Raw genomic sequence first — 14,346 nt, 5'->3', positions numbered from 1 at the left:
ATAGTGCTAATTTAGGTGTGGCAGTATCACAAGTGTGTTCTATGACACAAAGATACACTTAGAGCTTTCCAAACATGAAAATTTCTTATTTTTATTTGCTTTGGATAAGATAGATTATACTTTTCCAAGTGGGTGTGTGTATCAAACATCACAATCAATAGATTTCCAACATAACAACAGACATGTTATTAAATAATGTAATAATGTATGCAAAATTCCCACTACCTAGTAGAAGCCTAAAATGGAAAGTCAGTCAACCATCTTTGTTTTCTAGGCTAGCTAGGAATTACAGAATAAAATGTGGGGAGGAAGTTGTGAAGATACCTTTTCCTCCTTATAAAGATTCAAAAAGGAAAGCATTTTCAATTGCCTGCTATGAGATTTTGAGATTTTATAAGTATTCCCTATAGGCTTTAGGGGTTATTTTCTTATTTCCTGTTTAAATATTAGTTACAGAATACTAATTATACAATACCTATAGTTATATTTCACAAATAATGTAATTATAAATGTTGATAAATTGATTACCACTAATTACAATATTCTGATAGAAAACTAATTGTAAAACTGACTCTGTACTCTGAGAAAATGTAGATGGTAGTAGTTGCTACAGTCTATTTTTCTGCTCAAATAGCTGTACTTTTAATAATTTTATTCCAGAGTTTAAAGAAGCAGACTATACGTGTCATTTCTTTGCTTGTTTCATTTCTGTTAAGTTAATATTTTTGTGGTTAAATGTACTTCAAGCACTTTTTTCAAACTCATACAATTTGCTTTCGGGTTGAGGCAATTTCAAAACCCAGATAAGTGGCTGAAGCAGAAAGTTTTATCTCTGTTAGCAATAAATCAACAAATCCAATTAGGAAAATGCGTATCTACAAAAACTTGACAAGACGATATAGTCAGCTTTCAGTTTTATAGGATCAGCAACTTAAGGCAGGTACACATAAAACAAGCTCAAATATATTATTCAAGAAATGGGCCATAAAATTCCATTGTTTAATCAGCAGAAAAGATTTGTCAAGGGGATAAATTGTTCTGTGGACCCTGCAGGTTTAATCTAAACCTGAATCTTGGTTTGTAGTGCACATGACAGCTTACCCTGAGGCCTGAAAGGATGAGCTCCCCTAGGACCACAGGTGAAGAAAATCTCTCATACAAGGTTGACTGCACCCACCACTACCTTTTCTCTTAGAATAATACATAATTAGCTAATGACTTCTTCGAAGTAAAGATTGGTTTTACTGATAGAATATCTTTCTCTGAATTCTCTTGAAGTAATATATAATTTTATAAATCATAGTGACATAATTCAACTATTGGAAAATGTCTTTCAAAAATTTCGTAGTTGTATTTTTATAGTATTTACTTCACAACAGATATAATTTCAGTCCTGGGGAATGCGTTACAGTCCATGTAAAAGTAAATGACAAGGTCTAGAAAAAAAGAGTTGATTGATTTTAAGTTTTAACAAAGTTTTATTAAATAATAGGTTGGCATGCTGAGGGACTATGTAAAGAACATTAAAAATATTTGACCCTGTCAAGGCATTATGCTAAATTAATACATATTATAATTTTTAATGTGTGGTTACTCTGCAGTGCTTAACCTCTGTGAATATTGATCGTTTCATAGCAGAAGTTTTTAATCTTTATAGCTTAAAAGTTGCTAAACATGAATTAGGAGGAGGTGGCAGGGGGTGAGACTGAGGTGGGCTGATAACATATCTTTCTCCCATTCTTCTGGAATCATCTCCATTCAGTTTACTAGTCCAGGTAAGGGAGATCCTTTTGAGAATTGCCTCTAAAGAAATAAGGCATGCTAATATTTGACCCATGATGTGAAGTGTACACAGTTTTTGTTGTTATTGTTCATGTAACAGATCTTATGAGCCCACCCTATAAACCAGGCAACTTTCTGAGTATGGGGGCTGAGACCAGTGAACCAAACAGACTAGTTCCATAAAATGGAGAAGAGGAAAGGCTGAGGTGAGCACATGTGACTCCTTGTCCTAAACCCACCAATTAGAGGAATCAGTCCTCTTTCTTCAGGGTGGAGTGAACAGGGATCATGGAAAGAACTAAGAGCCAGCCAAAGTCAAGTGGGAGTCTCTTTTTGGAAACGTGGAGTGGAGAGATTGAGGCTCCCTCTGGCTTAAACTAGGCACAGTCAATATTAAAATGGGAACATTGTAGGAGAGATAACAGATTAACCTTATCTTTCATTTAGATTTCAGGGCGATATTTTCTGTGAAGATCTTTTGTAAATGGGCATCAGGGAAGGCTCTAGGAACACTAGAAGTAGTGATAGTCAAAATACTTAACACGTAGTTTGTCATGGGTACTGACTGGTCTGAGTGGACGCTGGCTATAAACTACCCTATGGTCACATCAAGGTATACTGGTGAATCTTGTCACTGGGCACTGAGGAACTGAGGAAAGATCAAAGTAGAGAGTGACCAGGAATCTGGAGTAACTAAGTATAAAGTCATTCACTTTTGCTTTCTGACACCTGGCCTCAACATAATTCTGATTCTAATTTTAGTAAATTACATGATCAAGAATTACTTTTACTCTGAAATTAAAAAGATTGCATTCAACTTTTAAATTATTTGGAAACATAGTCACTTTCCCATACATTCTAGATATAACTTTTTATTTGGTAATGTATTAAATGTTTATTTAGCTCTTTGACTGACTGGAGTTTTGAGCTAGTGTCTAGCTGTGCAAGTAATCTTCAGTGTATATGCTTATTCTTCCTTTCAGTAATTTTTAATTTTTAAAGTATTTCGTTGTGTGATTTTATTATTTTTTATTTTGTATTATGAAATGTTATAGAAGTTCTTGATATATTTTCAGTAATCTCACTTGATTTGTCATTATCATCAATGCTGGGTACTTTTAAGGCATTTTTAACTGAGGGCCAAGCCATTAAAATAAATGTATACAGTCAACTTTTAATTGTATCATGTAAAATATTGTGGCTATATATATTAAAATATTTTTCTAAAATTATTTTTATAATCTTATTTATAATTTTAATGTTTTCAAGGACTGTCAAAAACATTCACTTTCATAATCAAAAAAATTTTGCATCAATTAAGGCTTTTGTACACATAAGCTTGATACATTGGATTGCCTTTTTTTTTAGGTATGGCATAATTTCATTAAAATAAAATTGGAGAATTTTATAGTAAGCATACTTTTATTCAGTTGCATTGTTTTGAAAAATAACACAACTGTGTTCCCAGCTATTGCTAAAATATATGTGTGCTTTAACTAAAAACTTAGAAACTTAGATATATTATAAGTCAATAACAAAAACACAATTTCCTTCTAAGCCTGTTGCTAACTAGATCTTGTTAAGGTGTATTGATTTAGTAGTATTGTACTTTCCTGCCCAGGAATCTCAATGAAGATAAATAAAAAGGCAACTGCTAGATTTTTAATTAGAAAAATATATAATAATGACATTATTTTCTTGGTATATACACACACATACATATACATATTTCAGTTTTATAACCAAAGACACACAGCTTTGGATTTCACAGCTCATTTAATATTTATTAATTCAAATTTCAGTATCTAATGATTTATTCATTTAAAGTTTTATACCATGATAATATATTATAGATTAATTTTTGCAACCTGTATTTTTAAATACTAGAAATTTGATCTTTTATATTAAAATATCTAACTTGCTAAATTATAAGAACTGAAGATGTGTAATACAACATGGAACAAACCTCATTTTTCAGAAATATTCACAAAATACCCAAATTGTTACCTGCAATTTAACTGACTTAATTTAGAAGGGTGAAGCGTAAATTCTGCTCTACTCAGTACACTCGTACTTCCAAGAAGACAGAATTTATGAGGATAACACTGGCACAGAACCCACCCATAGCTTAATTGTCCACTGTGATTTGAGTGGATAAGTTTAAGCTACACATCAGTGTCATAAGATTAAAATGATTGGTTCATATGTAGTGTAAATTAAGCTTTCAACCTTTACCACTGGAAAAGGTAGTTTGCATTTTGGGTTTTTCTTAATCTTGGACCTCTCCAGTCCTACCAGTATGTACTATCATCATGTTCCATTTTTCTTTCATTAAGTGAGAAAAAAGAAGGGGATGGGTCAGAATGGCTTTGGAGACTCCTGGCACTTATGTGAGTATGTCTCCAAAGCATGTAACTCAGATTCTCTCCAGAGTTCACAGAACCCCTATAGAAGACAGTTATGCAGTTATTCTATCCCTAGCTACAGGAGCCAATATGGTTAGGAATATAGGCTTTGGCATCACATATGGATTCAATGCCTCCTTTTAGCACTTACAATCTGTGTGAATTTAGGTAGGTTAATTAATGTTCCTCTGCTTCAGTTTCCTTAGTTTAAAAAAAGAAATTTTAATGGTCTTTAAGATATAGGCAGTAATACCTATAAAACCCTGTCACAATAGTTACTGTCTCTCAAATGTTGGATAACAGAATGTGGACACTCAGAAATGATCTTCGTTAAGAGTTTGTTTGTTATCATAAACAAGTTCAGCTTCTTTCTGATCACTTGATTTTTTACCAAAGCAAATTAACTATAACCACCTTTGTGATAGTTGCTTACTCATTATTTCTGAAAGTATGACTTGAGTCTATGCCTTTTAAAGAAGGAATGACACATTCTTTATTGAATGAAGTTAAATAAAATTGATCTCAAAATTTCCTTTCTTTTCCTAATTTCAAAAAATTAAGATACTGAACTTTAAGGTTGAGAAATGTTTTTATGCTCAAAATTGTTTAAATCATGTCCTGGAATAGAATGAGAGTTAGAAATAATGTGCCTTTATGGTGATTAGCACACATTAAACACTCCTTTATTTAGATGCCAAGTAGTACTGCCATGTCACAACTCTTTGAAAATGAGTAAGTTGGATTTTTGTATGCTACTGAGATTATAGCATCCTTGGATATTACTTTTTCTGAATCCAAATTGCAACATGTTTGGGGTTAAATTATGCCCCCCTGCAAAGATATGTTGGAGTCCTAACCTTCAAAGTCATTTTTGCCAGTAAAATAACATATTCACAGACTCTGGGGATTAGGATGTTGACATCTTTGGAAGGCCATTATTCAGTCTACATACCAATAGTAGTATATTTGTAAAATATGTTGCTCTAACTATCAAATCTTAAACTTTTAAAAGCTGATTTTTTGAAATTGTTCCTACAGAAACAGCTGGGGAAGAAATCCTACAGAGTTGATACAACTGCTACATCTTTTCTATGATAATCCATTCATTTATTCAGAAAATATTTATTAAACACCTATTGTGTTCCAAGCACTATTTAGGTTTCTCCCTCATGGAGTTTACATATTAGTTGAGGAGGGAGGCTATAGTAAGTAAACAAATAAATAAATGCTATAGTTTCAGGTCCTGAGAAGTGGTCTAAGAGAAGAAATAAAGATGAGTGAACTGATACTGATGGATTGCTATCTTGGATGTGACATTTCTCTGCAGGGAAGAAGCAAAGTGAATACTTGGGTGTAGATTTTTCTGGGGAGAAAAATTTCTACTAGGTGGTTGTTTGCATCAAAGATACACTGTTCTTAAGTGAATAATAATACATTAACTCTTAATTTAAAAAAAGAAATTTCTCTTAATCATTTATCATGCCAGATATAACCTAAGGGATCCTGTATCCTGACACAAAGTAGCAAATGATGACGCTGTGATGACGCTGTCTCACATGTGCTATGTGGCAACAGACTCACTTGAGGCCTATGACCTCGGATAGAATCAGCTCCATAATCTTCAAAAAGGGTAGCGCTCAAGGTCATTAAATTCTTTACTCACTGAGGTGGAGATCAGATGCATGTGGCCAAAATTAAAAATATTCTACCCCCATCTCTCTCTTTATATATATAACTCTTTCTATATAACTATATATATAATTTCTATATCTAGAAGAATAAATGGTTGACTTATTCTTGTATGTGAAAAGGGAAAATTAATTACATATGAAATTTATACTTTTATTTTTCAACTATTGGTTGATATATAGCTGTAATATATTAGATGTTACAAAAGTTAATGTATATCTGGTTTGATACAGAGGCACTCAAATAAACCAAGACTTTAAATTACATGGTATATCATTTTGGAAAGTAAGGATTAGCAAAAGGCCTGCAATCCATTCTCTCCCTTTACCAGATTATCCAAGGAAAGAAAAAGAAAAAGGCAACCTGCCAAATCACCTGGCAACACACTAATGGTATTTGCTGATGGAAGAGTTGCTAACTTTGAAGTGATTTTAGCAGAATGCATCTGGTCTTTCTAGATTTACTGATGACAAACAAATCTGAAATCTGTGGATTGGTTGAATGTATCATCTGTTATGTCAGTATCAGAGCATAAAATGGAGATGCTTGACATAGGCAGAATAATGCCCCCCCAATGACGTCTACGTGCTAATTCTTGGAAACCTTGAATATGTCACCTTACATGGCAATGAGGAATTAAGGTTCCAGATGGCATTAAAGTTTCTAGTCAGCTGACCTTAAAATAGGGAGATTATCCTGGATTATCTGCATATACCCAGTGTAATAACAAGGATCCTTAAAAGTGGAAAAGGGACGCAGAAAAGGTGAGAGTAATACAATGTGAGAAGGACTCCACCCACTGTTTCTGCTTTTGAAGACGTAGGAAGGAGGTCACAAGCCAAGGCATACTGTTGACTTCTAGAACCTGGAAAAAGCCAGGAAATTGGTTTTTCCTTAGAGCCCCTAGAAGGGAATGCAGCCCTGTCAAACCTTGATTTTATCCCAGTGAGACCCACCTTGGATTTCTAATCTACAGAACTGTCAGATAATAAATTTCTGCTATTTTAAGGCCTTAGGTTTGTGGTGATGCATCCACAGAGATGAATATAATATTTCATGATCAAAATGACTTATTTTGTGTAAGTGATGATGCATCCAGCCCTTAGAGAACTCATTTGCTAAATCAGATTTAGCCAGGCTATGTCCTGATGCAGCAAAAAGCACCTTATGAGCTATATTGGTGATCCATTATTTTTTGCTTTATTTCTGCCTCATGGATACGTGTATCCTTGACATCTATAGTAAAGTGTGATACGGTCTAAAATCTCTTATTCCTGTGAGTCTGACTTAGCAAACCATTTCTTTGAATATTCTTATTGCCTATTTTTTCTAAATGAAACCATCAATGGTATATTATTTTTCAATTCAATAAGTGTTTAAGAAGATACCATATCTCAGTACAGATTAGATGGTATATAAATGCATAATAACTGAATGAAATAATTACTACATCAAAGAACTTACAATCTACTTGAATCATCTCAGTTACATCTGAATAGATATCAGAACACCATTTGAAGGCTTATTTTCCCTCCACACAAGATGAGAATCAAAAGTATCTGTGCTGGGACTTCCCTGGTGGCACAGTGGTTAAGAATCTGCTTGCCAATGCAGGTGACACGGGCTCGATCCCTGGTTAGGGACAATCCCACATGCCGCGGGGCAACTAAGCCGGCGTGCCACAACTACTGAAGCCCAAGCGCTAGAACCTGTGCTCCGCAACAAGAGAAGCCACTGCCATGAGAAGCCCACGCACATCAACGAAGAGTAGCCCCCGGAAGAGTAGCCCCCGCTCGCCGCAACTAGAGAAAGCCAGAAAGCCTGCATGCAGCAGCGAAGACCCCATGCAGCCAAAAAAAAAAAAAAAAAAAGAAAGAAAAGAAAAGTATCTGTGTTGATCTCAAGAAAATCCAACAAAAATTTTCATATCTCTACAGTACTGTGGAGAGACCTTGAGTCCTATTACTGAAAAAAAGAAAATCAGTCAGTTCTGGAGAGTGGTTTGAGCAGAAAAGAAGATGCTAAGATAAGTTGCTTTATTCTTTGTGAACCTAAGGGAATTTTATACATGGTATACACAGTCTTCAAGAGCTGTTTGTTGAGAGTAGTTGAGTCATCACAGAAGCCAGATAGGGAAAATAATTAAGTCTGATCCATCATGCTCTGCTTTTGTCCCCTCTATTGATGTAGCAGCAATAACGCCAACTCAATAAGGTGAAATGTTCAAACCTGTCAAGCCAAGAATAAACAAACACATGATCTAGATCATTACTATAACAGGAAAAAATTGGAAAAGCTGGCTTAGACATTGCTGTTATACTTTAGTATGTAACTGTAGCTTCAATTTTGAGAAGATTTATGTTGTGATGCTTCAAACACAATCAGTACAAAAGTCTAGGTTGAAATAGCAAGGAGGACCAAAATAAAAATAAGAAAATCTCTGGATTGAGGAAATTAAACTTGTCTAAGAGTCCTGACAATTATCAGGGATTAATATCTGATTAACTTTCTGTAAACTAGAACTGAAAATAACTTAAATAATTAACTGAGATTATTGATTGATGTTATACAAGATTACTTAATGTATGTAATGATTACCTAAAAACAAAAGTAATGATTTCAGAAATGTGCCAAATTTTATTATATCAACTCAGAGCTTTATTATTTTATTGTCTATTATTGTTCCTATTTCACTTGAAAAATAAAGGAAATCCACAGTGAATTGAATACACACTTCAGAAGGCACTTAGATGTGAGGACGATGATAATAAAAATAATGATGGCCAGCACTTATTGAGTACTTACTATATGTCAGACACTGCATGCTCTTTGACTACCTGCATTATCTCACTTACCTCTTCCAACACCTAATGAGGTTGGTCTTTTATAGCCCTTATTTATATGAGGAAGTTAAAGTCAAGAAAGATTAGGTTACTTGGCTTGATAATACATGCAGTACATAGAAAACCTCAAATTGGAATCCATGCCTATGACACAGTACATGCATTTAACAGCAATCTAGGTAACTTCTCACTGATACTTCCTTCTTTATTTACCTGTTCTGTCCATCTGGAAAATGTCAGTTCATTTAATACTCAGATCAAAGGTCATTACCCATTAGAATATTTCTCTGACTATTCTAGGCATAGTCTAATGCACCATCCTTTTGCTAATCTATAGAAAACATTAAAAAGTTGTTTAATTTTAAGCTTTTCTATAACTGAGAGCATTATTTGATAGAAGTTCTTTCATGAACTGATAAGTACAGGATTACTGATAATATGCAATTTACAATCAGAATGGGAATAGCCAAACATCACTTAACACAAGAACATTGAAAACACTTAATAATTTCAAGGGATTTGCCGGCATCAGAATGGATGTAGAAACACAACGAATGTCCAGACAGTTAGATTTGCCTCCTGAACTTGCTTATTGTCCTGACTCTATTGAGAATTTCCCAATTTAAACATCACTTCACTTTTTCTTCTTCACTTTCAATGTGTTAATTCTAATAGCTGCCTCTCTCCACCACCATCCTTTCTGTCTCCCCTTCCCTCCCCTCCTCTCTTTCTTCATAACTCTCCCTTCTCAGAGGTCACTAACAGTTTGCTTTCTTAAGCAAATTGTTAAAAGATTAAATTTGTCTTCAGCATATTCTTCTCCCATAGCCCACACTAAATAACATATTGACCTTGCAGTTCTAACTACCAGTAAAATGTCAAGGTTGAAAGTATAAACTAATTAATATAATTAACTTACAGGTATCCTAAGCGTACGGGAAAATCTCTTTCATCACGGTTGTAATGGAGCCACTGGGATGATTTCCGGCAGTGGCCAGCAGTGAGCAGCCCTGGCAAGCTTCGGTGGGTACGCCTGGCTCTAAGATCAGCCTCACACTGGAAATTTAAATACTTCAAGTTATTTCAATACATAAAAGAATACAATGCTAATTAAAGTAAAATGAAAATATATTGTATGTGCTGGCGTGACATATCTGTGAGTGAGTAGGAAGATACCCATCATCCTTGAAGGACTGTATTTTCCTGGCACATGGTTACTTGGGTATATGCCCTGAGATGTTTAGAACATCAGTTATGTCTGGGTGCTACTGTCGCATGCAAACGGTGAACGATTAGACAGAGCAATCTACAAAAGTCAAAATCCAATGAACTAGGTCTGCTTCCCTGACTATTCTGGGACCATTTTCTGTGCAGGACAGTGTTTTGGTTGTTTATAATGATTGTGTTTACTCTCACTGACAAGTGATAGCCTTTTGTGTAGAGGTATAACCAGTCCCTAATGTACTTCTGGCATTTCCAGCCAGAAACGTTTATTATTGGAGATATGCTCACACACAGCTCAGTATCTCTTTGCTGAAACTGCCTCCTATTTCCTAGCATGAAATTACAACCTTTGGGAGTCCTCATGTTCCTTTATATTATGATGTGATGGCAAAGACAGAATAGGATAGCCTCAGGAGGATATCTCTGAGAAACTTGAAATAACTGACACGATGTGACATCCCAGTACGTTACTGAGGATCTAAACAAAACCTGTGAAGTGTCTTTAACCATTTATTCATTATTATTAAAAATTGTGGGACTTCCCTGGTGGCGCAGTGGTTAAGAATCGCCTGCTGATGCAAGGGACACGGGTTCGAGCCCTGGTCCAGCAAGATCCCACATGCCGCGGAGCAACTAAGCCCGCGCACCACAACTACTGAGTCTGTGCTCTAGAGCTCGGGAGCCACAACTATTGAGCCCACATGCCACAACTACTGAAACCCACAGGCCTAGAGCCCATGCTCCGCAACAAGAGAAGCCACTGCAATGAGAAACCCTCGCACCACAACGAAGAGTAGCCCCCGCTTGCTGCAACTGGAGAAAGTCTGCGCACAGCAATGAAGACCCAACGCAGCCAAAAATAAATTAATTATTTTTTTAAAAAAGTATTTACATTTTTTATTAAAAAAAAAAAGTTATGAACAACTTTCCTGAACTTGATTCTTTAAAATTAAATCATTCTAATTTCTTCCCTCAAAATCTTTTAACCTAATCATCAGGGCTATTAACATGCCCAGTTAGGCAGTTATGACATTAACTAAAAATAAGAGCAGAGTTTGAGTGAAGGAGTTGCATTTTATTAACATTATGCTATAACTTCATCACCCAGTTGTAGTAACAGCAAGCAAGTTGTTGTTCAGAACTGGCACAGATACTCAGTTACCCTGTTGGAGTTCAGCTCCTTAAACCCAGGCTGACATTTGCAGTTGCTTAAAGTGATTTTAGACCAAACTTGCTTCAAGGGCATATTTTTCTGTAAAGTTGGGTATTTCAGCTTAGCATAATGCTTTTTGTAAGACTTTTTGTAATGTTCTATTATAAAATAATGGTAACATGGCAACTGTGGCTTTTGAAACCAGTTCCATATAAATATACAAAATAGATTCTCATGTGTTTGTGTGTGTGTATATATGTATAACATATCTGTTCTATATATAATATATAATATAATACGTATTATATCAAATCATATAACTGATCACGTTTCAGTCCTATATATAGTATATATAATATCTGTTCTATATATAACATATATATAATATATACATTATATATATAATACGTGTGGAATTTATTTTATATATAATATATAAATATAATGTATCAAATCATATAACTGAACACAAGGTCGAGAAAACACTAGAAAATGAGAAAACATCGAAATCAATTTTTTAAATGTTAGGCTACGTATTTCTCTCCTAGAGCTGCCAAAACAAGGAAGCACAGAGCGGCTTAGAAATCAGAAATCTGTCTCACGCTTCTGGAGGCTAGATGTCTGCAGTCTAGGTATCAGCAGGGCTGTGCTCCCTCTGAAGCCAGTGGAAGGTGGCTCCTCGCCTGTGTTTTCCGCAGCTGCAGCAGCGTGCTCCTGGGCTTGAGGCAGCTTAGCTCCGGTCTTCGCAGGGTATCTCCTTGCATCCCTCCCCAGTCTTGCCTCTGGGCATATCGGTCTCTGTAACCAAATTGCTTTTTATAAAGGACACCAGTCATATTGGATTAGAATCCACTCTTAACAACCTTTTTTTAACTTCATTATCTCTGTAAAGATCTCACTTCCAAATAGGGCCACATTTTGAGGAATTGGGAGTTAGGGCTTCAGCCTACATTTTTTTAGGAAGAATACAGTTCAACCCATAGCAGGTTACAAATATTTTTATTTTAATTTGTAAATTTTCCAAGATTTCTCCTTAGAAGCCTATGCATTTTGCCTTTTTGTGCCACAACACTTTATTATCAGGTTCCATTGATATAACATTTCTGCTTTTTGTGAAATATTGGAATTCCCTCTGTTCATAGCTAAAAGATTTATTATACCTAGCTTTGTTCCACAGATAAGGTTTGAGGCAAAATTGAATCATATGATAGTGATTTATTAGAATTCAATTATGACTGTTGTTTTATGTAAGTCTCTGTCTAAAGGAAGGCAAATAAATTACTTTTGCCTAAGAATTTTGCTCAACATAGATTGTTGTTTTCCACATTTTATTGTTTTTCAAATGCTTTCACAAACAATGTTTTCCTTTCACGTCAGGTGTCTACTGTGTTATTCCAGTTCTATTTCTGGATGACGGTGGAGGTTTGAGGGCATGAGAATAGCTTGTTTGACTTATCAAATTTTTAGTTGCTATGGAAAATTATCTTTGTCCTTTCTTTGCCAGTGAAGCATAGCACTGAATGCGGGGAATGAACACACAGGTGTTCAGGTGTCATTGTCTAAGAACTGGTGCAGGATCACTAAGTAGAGCATTTCCATATTGGGAATTTCAAAATAGTAGCTTGAACTTTATATTTCAGTGAACTTAGCACACAGCTTTTATTGAGAAATAAATGAGTTTTTTTTTTTTTTTAAATAAATGTCTTCCTAGTTTTCTAATAAAAGATTGTGTCACGATTTAGGTTGCCGATGCTGTGATGCCACTTACCATGCAGGACCTTTAATAAGGCATCCGCTTGGTTTAGCACTTGAAAAAGATGGTAGAGAATTCAGGATTGGGCAGAGGAAGCAGGTGAACTGTGATGCAGACCCAAGACAGTCTTGGTTAACTCCATGGAAAGTTCTGGAGGTAGAATGGCCCCTCAGAGTTGTCCCTAGTTGGGCTGAGCTGGCCAGGCCAAAGTCATCTTTCAGAGATCAGTCATTAGATGTGAGCCATGGGGAGAAAGGCTGCCATCTTGGGGAGACAGCCTTCTCCAGCCGAGGCAATCCCTGAAGGAGGTGACAGCTGACAGATACCTGTGCAGAGCCCACCCAACAACTGGGCACCTGGACAGCACATCACGGTGTGCACCACAGGGAAAAGAATCATATACTAATTTTGAGATGGGCTTTCAACCATACACTGCTGGCTATGTACCAGTAATGTGGATCTACACAAGCTATAAAAAAATTTTTTTTAAGTTTTATTCATTGCATAACAATTTAAAAAACCCTAAGCTTACTTTTTATTGGTTTTCATTTTCCTTATTAATCTTACTGAGACATCACATAACTGAACATTGCTTCACTTTCATTGTAACTTGAATTAGAGAATATTAACATGGGGATGTTTCTACCCAAAATTGCTAATCCTGTAAATCATCATCCTGATCTGATGTACATCATCTTGATCTAATGTTTTTTAATGTGAAGAAGTGTGCATGCATGTGCGTGTGTGTACACGTGCATGGGGATATGCATGTAGTCCTATTTCCATGAAGACATGCATGTAGTCCTGAGAGCAACATCATTATGTTACCAAGTACTTTACAATTGTCTTTGCTATAGCCGGAGAAAATATGATGGAAAAATCTAGGTGCTATTCCCATATTCCCAGCATTGTCTTCGAATTCTGCCATAAACCAAACAATATCTTGGATTCAGAAAGTCCAAATCTATCTCATTTGTTGAGATTTCCACCTTGAGTGTGGGTAATGCCTTTCGAAAAATTGAATGGAGAAATAGTAAACATTCAGTTTTGTCAGCAGAACCTTTCTGAATTGTGCTAAAGTAAGAAACTGAAAAAACACAACTTGTTTTCCAGTGACAAGGGGAATGATTTTTAGGGAAAACAGATATATTTTAACTGAATAATCAGCAGTCTTGATGGGGGAGCATTCAAGAGAGTGCAGGAATGTGACACTATTGCCGGCTGTCATTTTCCTGTCACATTTGTCTCTAAACACATAGGAGTAAATCTGGTCAGTTGTAAGTACACATTGCTAATATATAATGTCTGCTTAGTATTGATCCTTTTCTATTCTGAGGTTCGGTTATATTGGCTTTATAACAGCTCCTGGACTATAACAAAATTTTCCATTCTAATCAAGTGAGTTAACATGCCTGTTTGGGTTATTGAAACAGATTTCTATATGGTTTCCATATGTCTCCTACTCAAAATCAAAACAGTCAGTTTAAATTTCCAAAT

At 35.4% G+C, this 14,346-nt stretch overlaps 1 protein-coding gene across 1 annotated transcript in view; it reads left to right on the top strand.

Annotated features, from left to right (window-relative positions):
* The first annotated feature begins 3,114 nt into the window (after positions 1 to 3,114).
* The window catches only part of MSR1 (macrophage scavenger receptor 1), a 225,809-nt gene continuing 214,577 nt past the window's right edge, over positions 3,115 to 14,346 (top strand). The window contains exon 1 of the mRNA XM_082444520.1: positions 3,115 to 9,742. The gene's annotated coding sequence lies outside the window, so the exon portion shown is untranslated. The remainder of the gene's footprint in view (positions 9,743 to 14,346) is intronic.

The sequence above is a fragment of the Balaenoptera physalus genome (genome assembly GCF_965194825.1).
Source record: "Balaenoptera physalus genome assembly, chromosome: 21".
Classification (NCBI taxonomy): domain Eukaryota; kingdom Metazoa; phylum Chordata; class Mammalia; order Artiodactyla; family Balaenopteridae; genus Balaenoptera; species Balaenoptera physalus.
Note: the sequence above shows the minus strand (reverse complement) of the source record. Positions and strands in the feature narration are given on the sequence as shown.